The 13,341-nt window shown below is 51.0% G+C and overlaps 1 long non-coding RNA gene across 3 annotated transcripts in view; it reads right to left on the bottom strand.

Annotated features, from left to right (window-relative positions):
• The window catches only part of LOC142603933 (uncharacterized), a 175,999-nt gene that overhangs the window by 76,025 nt on the left and 86,633 nt on the right, over nucleotides 1-13,341 (bottom strand). For all 3 annotated transcript variants that reach the window (XR_012837824.1, XR_012837823.1, XR_012837822.1), the window contains exon 4: nucleotides 10,575-10,684. This is a non-coding gene — a long non-coding RNA (uncharacterized LOC142603933). The remainder of the gene's footprint in view (nucleotides 1-10,574; nucleotides 10,685-13,341) is intronic.

Raw genomic sequence — 13,341 nt, 5'->3', positions numbered from 1 at the left:
CACAACTTTCCTCCTACTTTCCTGTGGGTGCTGGCACCTTTGGTGTCCCCGAGCTTTGCCACTGTAGCTGTCCCAGGCAGCTTTTCTCTAGCAGCTTTGTCAAATTCCTGAGTGGTGAGCCATGGTGTGACAGCCCACTCCGACTGAGTCACACACCAGCAGGGAAGAACAGCCCCTTGCCGTGCGCCCCCATCACCCTGCCCATGGCTCCGCTCTGAGCCCGTTGCTCTGGGCTCCTCTCTCTTCCCGGCTTTTCTGCCAGAGAAGAACAGTGTCCCCAGTCTGTGGTTTCAGGCCTGCCATGAGCCTGCTCCCCCAGCTGTGGCTGTCCCCCAGGATCGCAGCAGTGTCCCCCATGTGCTCACCCCTGCATTAGCAGAGGATAAGATGTGAGCAGCGGAGCGAGTGCCTGGCACAGCTATGTTTTCCAGACCTTCCGTCCCTGTGACGCTTGTCAGCTCCTCTCCTGACGTCCGGGACACGTCACTGTGCCTGGCGGTGCCACAGCTCAGGAAGGGTCAGTGGGCAGCAGAGTGGCGCGGTGCTTTCTGACTGCAGCGCCAGGAGGGCTCTGCAGAGATCGCCTCTGCCCGGAAAACATGTGAGAGGCTCCAGCATCTGGACTGGTGCTCTTTTGCAATAGGTGTGTTACATGGTCACAGGGAGTGAGCAGTTCCCAAGGCTTTTTAACTGGAACTAACCTCAGATTTCTACCCGGGAACATACTGCCAAAAATACAACCAGTCAAAACAGCATTTCCTCAAGGAAGAGATGAGTGCACTCGCTTTCTGTCTTGCTCAAGCCATGATAGAAGCAACCAGACCACTTACAAAACCACTACCATGAACCACTCGAATACCTGGTTTTCCCTAGCGCCAACACCCAGCTGTGTCCTGTGAGCGCTAGCAAGCCAAGGATGTTGCTAAAGAAGAAGGAGAGGCAGAGAAAAATCACCTTCCAACTCCAAACGAAGGTCACAGGAAGCCCAGCTGGGCTGTGAAATCACAGCCTGAGCGGCTGCTCTGGGGCAGGATGCAGCAGCATGGGGTGCAGAGCCGGGCACTGGTCCCTGGGGAGCTGCAGGGAAGAGGCAGGGGCACAGTCTGCAGGAGACTTCTGGAAGTTTCCACTAACGGGGAGTGAATGGTTCTGGCTGTGGAGCCCTGGAGCTTCCCCCATTCCCACTCTCGTTGTGTATTTAACCCTGTCCTTGGGAGCCATCATGTTCCTGCTCTGGTTGAAATAACCAGTGGGTTCAAGACGTGAGAAAATGGAGTGTGGTCGGCTTCTGTCCCCTCGCGGCAAGTTGATACCGACCGGCCAATGGCCAGGACCATGAAACATCACATCGCCCCTGGCATTTCACCACGTATCTGTCTGGGCAAGGCGTGCAGCAAGTTAAAGCTGGGCTCATCTTCCACTGGATGGTGATGGGATTTGAGGGAATTCAGACCTTTAGCCAAAGGTAGATGGATATGACCTTCTGGAGTGTAATTGTAACAATCTTGCCATTTTTATTCCCTAGTAGTTGAAATATTTCAAAAACTAAATGACCCAAGGTCATTAAACTTTGCAAAGAGATTGCTGCAGGTATTTCCAGACATCTATCAAAAACTAAGTCACCACGACTGCCTATGACTAGAGGAGAGCACAGATCGGCAAACAGTAAATTGTCCTGTTTTATATCCCTTCAGAATTTTTGCTAAGGTTTCCTAATTTTTCATATCCAATTTGATGACCATATTAATTAAAATTACAGTTGAATAAAAAGTACCTTTATCCTCTTATCAACCTATCTGATATGAAGAATGAGTCTAACTCTTGAAAAATAGCATGAGGATAGATACCTATACAATGCAGGTCTTTTAAATCAGTTTCTAATTTAAGGCAAGTTACTCTCGGGGACTGCTTCTGCTTGCCTGTGATATTTGAAAGAGACACGCAAAAAGTTTCCATGTTTTTGCTTTCTCTGTTCGTAGCTACACAAGCTGTGGCTATATAAATTTGTGGAGATGCAGGCCGGGGATACCTTCATCTCATTTCTGGTACTCTTAGTGTCTATCACAATATCTACTGCAAGAATAAAAGCAAAGCAAACAATGAGATGCTTTTAAGCAAAGGTACTGAGCAAACTCCCTTGAGCTCAGAGACCCAGTGTCCCGCTGCCAGCACTCCCGGGCAGGCCCATCAGCAGCAAAGTGCAGTGCCCAGCTCCTGCCCCAGCGACCTGCCGCCCCACGGAGCTGGGCCCATCCTGCCCTGCCTCTAGCAGGGTGAGACCAGGCCACTGTCCAGGATTCAGCGATACCCCTGCCTTGCCGCAGGCACCGGCTGTTGGCAGATGAAAGTCAAAATTGTTTAAAAAGTTGTATGTTGCACCAGCACATCATATATTACTTCATGCAAGGGTGACTACAGAGCATCCCTGCTACCCCCTTTGGACAGCAGTAGCATCACTGATGTGCTCTGAGCGATGGACATGATGCAGGAAATAAAATCCTCATCGGCCAGTGTCTCTATGGGGGTTTCCCAAGCTCACGGGGTGTGCGGGATGAGGCCAGCACATTCAATGTAGGAGTGAGCATCCACTCCCTGGGCGACCCTGTCTGCAAAGGGAATACAGCAGCACCAGCTACTCTGCTGCTCATTTTAAAAGTGTGACACAAACTTATATCAGAAGATTAGATTGGTTTTTCTTGCCATTCTTTTTGCTTTGTTTCAGTGGGGGAGAGAAAAAAAAAATCAAGCCGCAGCTAACATGATCAGGGTGTGCACAGTGAGTAGCCCAGAATGCTGTGAAATCACATAAAAGATTTGATCAGAGTCAATACCAGCTGCTGAGCTATAATAGCTTTTGTGATTCTCCTAACAGGATTTTAATTTTATGTTTATTATTTGGGGACTAGCAAAGCACAGGAAATGCCTGTGTGGTGGTGTGGGCCCCCTTTTCCTCTGTTCTCTGGAAGGCTGGGAAGACTCCAGTGCAAAGCAAGCTGACTTTCAGTATTTTTAATTTTTGCTTGTGCTCCCCAGGCTTGGCAGGAGAGAGAGTGAACTTAATTAAAATCAATGGAGAAAAAGAATGGGATAAATCACAATATGAATATTCTCAGTCTCTGTATGCAAGCGCAGCACACAGCTCCTGCTGGCATTCAAACAGTGACTCCTTCAAGGCACAGAGAAGCCTCTCTGCCCTCCATTGTCTCCAACAACAGCAGCTCTTCGGAGCATTGCAGCTCCACTTTGGAGGCTGCTTCCTCCCTCCCTTGCTCGCTCTTTGCCAGGATGGGAGATGGTTGGAAGCAGCTGGGAAGATGCTACTGCAGAGTCTGCTGGCGTGCGCTGTCCTGGGCAAACAGCATGTTCCCCCAGCAGCCCCCCAGGCACAGCCAGTCCACCCTGGCTGGCCAGCACTGCCCCTGTGCTGAGGGGGTCCCACCCCCCGCCAAACAGACCCCAGCTCTGCCGTGGAGGCAGTCTCACAAGTCATTTTTCCTTTTGTTCCATTTTTGGCATTTTCCAGGGGTGAAAGGGAGTTTTCCTCAATCATGAAACTTGGTTTGGAAGTGTGTGCTTCCCACAGCAACACGCAGCATCCACCGTCACTCACCTGCAGCCGGGATGCCTGGGGCCTCCCTGCCGCAGAGCAAGAGCTGGCGACGGAGCCTGGGACACAAATGGCAGGGGCAGGAAAGGGACTGCTCCCCAAGACGCTTCAGCTTTTGTGAGATCCATCACAGACCATGAACGACACATCACAGGTCAGAAAATGGGAGCAAAAGAATAGGTGGGAGCAGCAGCAGGAAGAGGGAATGCCAGGAGGGAAACTGTCAGATCCAGCATCCTGCTCATCCCCAAATGGGCTGTTTAAGAGTAATCTCTGATTGCTTTTCAGAAGCAAGTAACAGCTTTTTTAGAGTCACCTGCCAGCAAACATTGATGGATCTCAAAGCTTTTACCATGTCTGTCAGAATTTAATTGCCATTTGTAGTATGCTAAGCTCTGCGGCAGGTCAATGCAGTGCCAGGAGTGCCTTACTGCAGACTCACTGGGTTCTGCTGCCCTACACCGGTGGCCGCAGCACCCGCTGGCCTTCATGCCGTCTGGGGCCAGGGAGGCACCAGGCTGTGCTGGCGGTGCAGCTGCCCCAGAGCCGGCAGCCCAGATCCTGTGCCCAGCGCAGCACTGCGCAGGAGATCTGATGGGGGCACCCAGGTGTTTCCCCCTGCCAAGAGCAGACACTGCACCGCTGCTCTGCACCCTCCTGAAGTGCCCCTTTTTTCAAGCCTCTTTGGATGTTACAAGCATTTATGGGGCCACAAAGCAGAGAGGAGACTTGCTGCAGGGAGCCCCGCAACACCGCTGCGGGCCAAGGCAGCCCGTCCTCCTCGCCAGCCTCTGCAAAGTCTCCGCTGTCCTGACCTGCCTCCTCCTCGCCCTGTGAACCCACGACCAGCACCGTACTGGGGCTTGGTTCTCCCACCACTTTTAGTTGCCGCTGTAGCCATTGTGCAAGAGCTACAGGGCTTCCTCTCTCCACACAGCCAGGGGTTCGGCCTTAATAAAAAAAAAATCATTATTCCATTGTTTAGCACCGCATGCCAATCCCTTCCAGATGAATTAATTTCTTAATCACACTTTTAATGGGGGAGACTGTTAGAGCCCATGCGGGAGTGGTTAATATTAGTACTATTTAACTGTCGAAAGCTTTTCATATCGTAAACCAGGCTCACGGTCGAACAATAAACTCACGGTTTAATTGGTGGGTAACAGGCCTCCAGGCACTCGTAGCTTATGACAGCTGACAGCAGCAACGCCGCGTGCCGGACCAGGACAGCCGGCTGCTTCGCGCAGCCCGAGAGCGGCTCTGCCACGTCCCCCGGCCCGGCAGCACCCCAGCCCCGCTCCCGCCGGCACAGTGGGGCAACCCCCAGGATGACTGTGGGGGGCATTCACCCCCCTCCAGGCTGGGTCGCTGCCTGTAGTGGGTACGCACAAGTGGTGCACAGCGCGAGCGAGCACTCAGCGTGTATGTGGGCTGTTCATGACTGCATTTTTCTTCCAGTCAATCTTTCACAGATTTATGCTGGAGAAATGGGAGCATTAAATATCCCCTTGCTGTAATTCAGCATGCAGCAAGAGATACAGATTTAAATATTTAGTAGCACATAACTGGCTAAAAGCCTCAGCAACATTTTTAAAAATCACTTCTTAATAAAACTGGACTGAAATATTCCCCACAGTTAGAATTTATGGTTGGTAATTGGTGTTCTTGTGATAAATAGGAGTGAATATATATTTATGAACAACAAATATTAATGCAGAAATAATACGGGAGCCCAACTTCAGGCTGTGCAGCTTGCTATTACTCTGCAGTATTCCTCAAGGAACACTGACACTAAGCAAACACAAAGGCCAGATCAACAGTGCTGTTTGACTGAAAAATCCAGGAGAAAGGGAGCGAGGTCCTGGAGCAGAGAGGCCAGCTCCAGAGGTGTCTGGATTCAATGAGAGCCTCTGCATGCAGCCAGAGAGGCACGCTTGCATCCGATGTGAACTCTACTCCCTTGCCTACGTATCAGATACATCGCGTATCTGAGTCACAGCCTGCAAACACTCCAGCACTATTGATTCTTATCATGGGTGAGCCGTTAATTTGCATGTGTTCCCCCATGATTAAAAACCTGGAGGCAAATCCCATAGTAACTGCTCCTCTTCCGAGTGATGGCAGGAAGAGATTTATCTCCAGGTGATGATCTTGATTACTGCTTAGGCACAGCACAAGCGGGACCAGCATGTTGATTTCTCTTCATTTTTCACCCAGCAGGAGCAGTTTTTAATGTGTGCTGCCTTCTGCACCAGAATCTCGAATTAACACATGAGCCAGACAGAGGAATCCCAGAGAACACCATCTGCCAGCTGACGGGTCCTCACCTGAGCACAACGGTGCTCGGAGCCAGTGAGAGGCTCTGCCTGAGCCCGCGCCGGGCAGGGCAGCAGAGCGAAGCCTGGCTGGTGTTTGCAGCACGCTGGGCACCGCTGATACACCCACTGGAGCCGAGCGGTGTGAGCCATCAGACTTCCCAAGGTCCGTGGAGGGTACCTGCGCCCACGGGCAAGGCGGGCAGAAACAAGGCATTGACACAATCCCAGGGGACCGGCTTCAGGGAGTTAACTCTGCAGCATGAGCAGTCGGAGCGGCCGTCAAGCCCCAAGCCTGGCTGTGCCCCTGCCCGCTGCCGTAACTGCCCTCCTGTGGAGGCTGGCACTCTCCACCGTGCTCCGACAGTGCAGAAGAGCCACACTGTCTGTGAAAGCCACAGCAGCCAAAGGAAACATTTCTAGCATTAAATAAAAGAGACATTTTTATTCTGCAATAGAAGCTCTGTGATCTTGGAACACAATTTGCATAAACAGACAATTTGGCTATAAACAATTTCAACATTAACTGGTATTTACATATAGAACAACTCACTCAAAATACAATTAAAGGCCTTGATGGATTGGGAAATGTCAAAACATTTAAAAGGCTTCAACACACGTGTTTGATTTACATCTCCTTGGTCAGACATAAAACTGGAGTTTGTTTACATTTTCTCTGCCAGAGCCTAGAGCACATGGAGATTCTGGCTCCCTGCATCAGCACGTGCAGGGATCGATTTACCCGTTACTCCTCCACATAGGGAGTCATTTGTGTTTTCTCTAAGAACAAATTTAAAATAAGGCGGCTACGGCTCAGATCCCTAAGCTCACCTCACAGCTGTCTCCACTCGCTCAGTACCCTTAAAGGAATCTGCAGGGCCACTATTTTTCATATTGTCCAGAAAACAGAGGCTGGGAGGATGCCATTCACCCTTTAGAAAGACTGAGCTATCCCAGCAGAAGACAAGACCTGGATCTCACCCCAGGCTGCCTGAAACAGAAGCACCCCAAATCAGCAGCTGCTTTTGCCAGTTGGGGCCTTAACTTCTGCCTGTCCAGAGAAGGCAGCTGACTCCTCAGTATTCACCAAAACAAAACCTGAAACCCAGCTCCCCCCGCTCCCAACCAAGTCCCCTTCTCACAAACTCTTTCCTTCTCTCCACCAAAAAGCTGACCACCCTACACAAAGCAGAACAGCTCCAGTAACAGAAGAAAGCCCATCTCACCCCAAACAGGCTGCTGCTGCAGACAGGGCACTGACCCAGGAGGTGGGAGATACGTGTTCAACCACCCTTGGAGGGGAGGTACAGCACAGCCCAGGCCTCCGCATCCCAGAAGATGTTCTACCAGAACGAGGGGTGAAGGAAGGAGCCTTGCTGGAACTGCACACCTGAACAGCAGAGCTTGCCAGGCAAGAGCTTTGCAGCACAGGAGGACTGAGTGAGGTGGTGGGAACCAGGCCGCGTGTTTCTGTCTGGTTCAGTTTCTCACCATCAGAGCTTGTCTGTCCGGGACCAGCACAGGAAGCAACCCAGCCAAGACTGTCCTGACTACCAGGAGTTAAGGATCCCTGCCAGTTTCACCAGACACTCGGTATTTTTACCCCCAAGTTCTCTGCCTCTGACTGCACACTGTGGTTATCTGATAGCGAGAGGAGTGCTGGAGCTTGAGTTGCTTCCCCAAACCTAACCTACTGCCGAAATAATAAGCAAGAGCACTTGTCCTGTCTGTCCATTCCTAGAACATTTCAAAAACTGCTCACAGCTGTATTTCTTCTCTTCAAGGTCAGATTCCTTAAGGGCTACAGGCTCAACAATTCCACATACATCTTAAAAATACAGAGCTTTATTTATAAACTGCCTAATATATTTTAAAGGGCAGGCACTCCACATTTTACTTTTTATTGCCACTTATCTTCCATCTCTGCCGCTGTGTTTATCCTCTGCTATGCAAAGGTGCATATCCGCAGCCCTCTGTTGCTGTAAGGCTGACACGGCAGAACACCGGGAGCTCAGTCAAGTGCAGCCCTTGTAATCTGTCAGAGAGCTCATGGAGGAGATCCGCACACTTTCCGAAATACCACTGAGCATATAAAGCCAAGCAAAAACCCGTAAGTGATCATTGACCATGGAGCTCAAAGGAGGTAAAGACTGAAAGCTACGCTCATAAAAATGACAAAATTAGCCTGGGAATGCGATGCACGAGTGGCTCCAGAAGGGAACACCCTTTGCTGCTGGCAGAGCAACGCCCTTGGCATTGGGAGCTTCTTCAGCTTACAGGGAGCCATTTGCCTCTTAAGGCTCTTTTAAGGCTCTTTTTTTTCTTTTAGCCCTCCGGGCTACAGCAACAGCCTGACCTCTGCACCTTCCTGTGGGGAAGACACTCACTGCCCGTTAACCCACGCTCATGCAGCGCTCTCTGTAAGCCCCATGCAGCTTTGCTCAGGAGGCAGAGGCAGCGAGCAACACTTGCATGCAGCACAGTACTCTGGGATGCAGCTGCCAGCTGGAGAGCAGAAAGGTGCTGCTCAGAGAGCCTGTGCGGAGGCTGCCTGCTCTGCTCCCACCTGGGCGAGTGATGCTGCTGGAAACGCTCCTCTGCCCACAGCCCCCGGCCAGCTCCTGGCAGCACCAGCCTGTCCTGGGGCTGCGCTTGCCCCACTGCACCAGCACTCAGCCCCATGGCTGGCGTGGGGCAGGCAGCAGAACAAAGCGCTCATTTACTCCACCAAGGTCATCAGCACCATATTAATTTAGCTTACAGAGGGTTCTCGTCTCTTATTAGTCTGCCACTCGACATACATTACCTCCAGGTAGGGCCTTCCCGTAGTAAATCCTCAGTCTGAGCCCTCCTTCCCAGGCTGTGGTGGAGCCCTTCGTTAGAGCTGCTGCTGCTACTGCCCAGCAAGTTGCAAGCTGTAATTTATTACAACACAGCATATGGATGCTCTCTTTTTCCATTTGTCTGCATTAAATAATTATTTAAGCTATATTAGGTATTTATCAAGTAAACTGTCAGCATCTGAAGTTTCTTTATTGTAGCTAGAGATTTAGAGCAGTAATTTGTATGCATCCTGGCCCTTGCATGGAAAGGGCTTTCTGCAAGCTGAAATTATGATATGAACATGATGTTTTATGAGATATTAGAACTTAACCTCAAAATTTTGGGAGGAGGGAGAAAGGAGGTGAGGTGAAGCAGGCTCTACAGGTTGCCTGGCATAGCAAGAGGCTCCCAGCTGTGTTTCTCCTGGAAACTCAGGGGCAGCAGCTGATGGTGGGGCAGTGGTAGACAAACCAGCGCGACTGCCACCCTGGGTCAAGGGCATTGAATGTGACTCCACAGGGCTCCTCCACTCCTCCCTCCTGTGCAGGAGGGAGCCTGTTCCTGGCTCAGGGCCGGGGGAGTCACCCCACACTGACCCCAGCACTCCCGTCCCCCATCTCTCCTGGGACCTCAGAGGCCTCCACAAGAGTGCCATGGCAGTGAACTCAAAGCTCACTGCAAGCCGAGCGCTTCCTCCGGGGGTCCTGCCCACTGTCCCCACCCGCAGGGCAGGAGAGGGGTCCTGGGTCACCAAACCTCCCCTGCCCCAGCTCTGACAGTTTCCACAGCAAGAACCCTGCGTGCTGGAAGCTGCATCCTTTCATTTCCCACATGCCTCAGGCTGCTCCTTTCCTTTCCCTCCCTCCTCATCTCTCCTCTCTGCTGAGCTGTAGGTGCCTTCCTCCATGTCTTGTCCAAGCTGGACATACACATGGGGAAACTGAGGAGATGATGCTCTTTAGAAAAGATGTCGGCTCTTGACAAACTGCATATTTGAGGGATTTAGCAGCTCTCTGCATGAGCAGCAACCCCAGCCACACTCCAGCCATCACCATAACTACAGCCTATGTCAGCCTCTCACAGCAGGTCTTTCAACAGATTAATTTAAAAGGTTTCAGTTTGGCTGATTGCATCTAATTTGCCTTGAACCACTGTCAGGATGCTGTGGCAGAGCTGTAGTTCTTGTCCTGGCAGCCTCCTCTCAATTCACCAGATGGCTGCTTTGGCAATTGCACATCAACTGAAGAGGCTCAACACATAGGGTGCACACCAGGCGAGCCCCAGGAGATGGCACAGTGCTCCTTCCCATCCTCAGCTCAAGCTTTGCTCTATTTGGAAGGAGTCGGGGAGCTCTGGGTAGTGCCTCAGCCCCCTGAGGAGGCCTGGCAGGGCCATGAAGTCAGGTCTTTGGGAGAAATCATCAGCAGGTGCCTGTTCTGGGATCAGAGAGGTATGGAGAGCCCAGAGGAGGGGGCTCACGTGGGTGAGGGTCCCAGGTCCCAGCAGTGCCACCGCTCCCTGGTGGGAAGGGAAGGGTGCAGGGGTGCAGCAGAGCTCAAACAGCAGAAGTCCTGGTGCTTTGCATGCCCCGCAAAGCCTGGCATCAGCTCTGGAACAGTGTCCATGTTTGGCACCATGTTGGAGGTGCCAGTTGCCCCTTTCCTGTAGGACAGCCTGCACAGGCAAGGGCTGTTGGCCTGCATCTTGCTCAGTGTGTTTCATCAGTTTGTGTGTCTAAGCACAGCATTCACAAGAGTCACGTATCATTCCACCAACAGCTTCAACCCATGAAAAAACACAGGAACTACAAAGGCTGAGGGACAGCTTACCTCTGACACACACAGCACGCAGCACAAGTGCCAGCTCTCGGTGCATTCAGACTGGGACCGCATAGTGAGATGATTAGTACAGAGATGGAAACCCATCCAGTTTTCAATTCCTGCAAGAAAGCACATAAGCCATTTTTTTCCTTATAGATTCTTGACACTTAACCTACTCAATGCTTTTTATTTGCATTGATCACATTTTATAGTATGATTAAATTTGTATGGAAGAGAACCAATTAGTTTTGTTTTACACTTATTGAATCCACTTTATGGTCAGACAAATTAACTCTCAGCAGTTAGTTTGATTTATCCAACAGCATAAAGCTTGACAATCTGTACTCTCAGATAATCGGTTTTAAAAGAATTATCTTTATTGTTATTTTTTCCTGCTTGGGAGAAAGCATTAAACCTGGAGACAGGTATGAAGAGGAAGCAAACACTGTCAGCAGACTGATCCTGTCTGGAGATTTCAAAACCAAACACGGCTGTTTGTCTCCTGACAAAGCCTTTGCTGAGAGGCACCACCATGTTCTCGCAGTGACTGTCTCAGCAGAGAGCGAGTGCCGGCACAGTGAGTTTCTCTTGAGGACCAAGTGCTGGTCTGTTTTAGAAAGGTTCCTTTACCCACCATCAGGGAATTGTATGTAGGCACAGGACATAACAGAGGAGCGGGCATCCAAGCTGCCGCCCCAGGGAGCAGCTGGAAATGCTGAGCTAAGAGGTTATACTAATATAATAAGGGAAAATTACCAACAGGAGAGCTAGCGGAAGGGCATCAGGAAAGCGAGCAGTCTGGGAATCCTGTCTAGACCTGCCAAGTATGAAGACCTGCTGATAGACACCCCTTCCCCTCGGCCTCCACCTGGGCTCTGCCTGTCCTGGCCGACCCGTGGTCTGTCCTGAGGACAGGATCTGTCTCCGCTGCTGCAGCCGGCGCTGTGCCACAGCCTGGTGGTGCTCCCGGCAGAGCTGAGCCGAGCTGCAGGACCCACCACTCTGCTCCAGGTGGGCAGCCGGTGTCAGAGCGGACACTGGCACCTCTGTCCCAGCCCCTACACGCTGCACTTAGCAGGCTGCCCTGGCAAGGGCAAGCCAGCTGTGGCTACAAACGACCCCAGCAGCCCTCCTCTGGCTGCCTGGCCAGTTGGCTTCACTAGCCTGGGCACTGGCAGACCTGGATGCCAGGATGGATGCCTAGCACAACCCCCGTGCTCCAGCAAGAATCCTGCTTCCTCCTGGTACCCCTGTGCCAGGGAAGGGCTCCCAAAGGGGGTGGGGGAAAACAGGGAAAGACATGGCTGTGAGTGCTGCAGGAGGAGGACTAAGTGGCCACAAACTGTGAAAACTTCTCCTGAGAAAGCAGTGGAAATGCTGTTGCTTGGATCAGAAGCAGTAGAGCGGATGACCCTCATCAGAAACATGTGTAATTGGGGCAATCCTTGCTGCACCCAGCACACAGCTCAAATAGCATCGCTCTTTCCATTGCTTTGTGATTCCAGATATGCCTGTCGGGATTGGGCACAGGGCATGGCTGATGGCTGCCCTTAGGAAGTTGCCCACTCCAAGGCTGTCTCTTCTCTCTCGGCTACTTGGGCAGGACACACATTTTGGAAGAAATGATTGCCAGTGCTGGTGATGTGTTCCTCCGAGCTGGAACACACCACTTCCAACTCAGCACACAGAGATGGGTCTACCAGTGAGTCTGGTCTTCTTCTTGTGTAAGCATTCATTAGGTTGGGCTCAGCAACCCACTCACGTCTAGCAGGGTCAATCAGAAGAGAGGTTTACTACTGGCAGAGTGACATTGCCATTGAGACAAGGACAAATGGGCCAAGGAAGCTGCCTGTCACCTGGGCAGCTCTGAAGCCCAACCTCATTTGTATTCGGCAGCTACAAGTAAAAAGAATTTGTTCCCAGTTAGTAAATGAGATTTAGTTAATAAATTGGCTCATGTGTGCAGGCTGCCAGTTGTTCTCATGCAATGCAATAAATGAAGAGATGAAAGCTTATTATTTCATAAGAAGGAGCTGTTTTCTTACAGGACTAGGTGCTGGAGAGATGCTATTTTTTGGCAGACAGTGGCCATGTTCAATGATCATTCATTTCAAGGATCTTCGCAAGGCAGTCAGGATTCTTCCCAAGTCCACTGAACGGTTGAGGGGGAGTCCCTTCCCGGCAGCTCTGTTGCCACCAGACCCTCCCCGTCTCCTTGGCATCCTCAGCCAGGAGGCACGGATGGCTCCTGTCACTGATGCAAGCCTCACATAACGGCAGGGACAGAAGGAGCCCAGTCAAGTTATGCTGTGCAGTGGCTAGAGATCCACTTAGGGCTGCGGGTCCAACAGAAATAGACATGAAAACTTGACATGGTAGAACTGAAAACTTTTCCAGGAAAAAGGAGATCTGGAAATCCAGGGAGCAAATCTACGATCAGGCCTCTGTAGGCTCCCTGTTCATTTGCCCTTTTGCTCACAACCTCTATCCAACTCTAGTTCCTTGCTAAAGCCATGCAGACAGACACCAACATAGTCTAGCATTTGTTGGCAAACATAGAATGATTCTTCTTTTCATGACAGAAAAAGATCTCCTTGTCTTGTTCTTACAAAGAGGTGGTTGACCGTTCTGCAAACATATAGTGTGTTGATCCTAGAACATAAAATCTGAAAGTAGCATCTCTTACCAGACATAATGCTATTCGTTTTCTAAAATACAGACCCTAAATATGATACTGACAGCATATCAGCAACAGACTTACAAGCTGGGGAACAAA

Source organism: Balearica regulorum, chromosome 15 (assembly GCF_011004875.1).
Source record: "Balearica regulorum gibbericeps isolate bBalReg1 chromosome 15, bBalReg1.pri, whole genome shotgun sequence".
In the NCBI taxonomy this organism is placed as follows: Eukaryota; Metazoa; Chordata; class Aves; order Gruiformes; family Gruidae; genus Balearica; species Balearica regulorum.
Note: the sequence above shows the minus strand (reverse complement) of the source record. Positions and strands in the feature narration are given on the sequence as shown.